We start from the raw sequence: 283 nt of genomic DNA, 5'->3' as shown, positions 1-283 counted from the left end.
ACGTTATAACGTAATACTATATAACGTTATACGTTATAACGTAATGCTATATAACGTTATACGTTATAACGTAAAGCTATATAACGTTATACGTTATATCGTAATGCTACATAGCGTTATACGTTATACCGTAATACTACATAACGTTACACATTATTACGTAATACTACATAACGTTATACGTTATATCGTAAGGCTACATAACGTTATACGTTATATCATAGTGCTATATACCGTTATACGTTATGAAGTAATACTATATAACGTTATACGTTATAACGTA

Source organism: Bombus pyrosoma, unplaced genomic scaffold (genome assembly GCF_014825855.1).
Source record: "Bombus pyrosoma isolate SC7728 unplaced genomic scaffold, ASM1482585v1 HiC_scaffold_4725, whole genome shotgun sequence".
In the NCBI taxonomy this organism is placed as follows: domain Eukaryota; kingdom Metazoa; phylum Arthropoda; class Insecta; order Hymenoptera; family Apidae; genus Bombus; species Bombus pyrosoma.
This window is presented reverse-complemented; position numbering follows the sequence as displayed.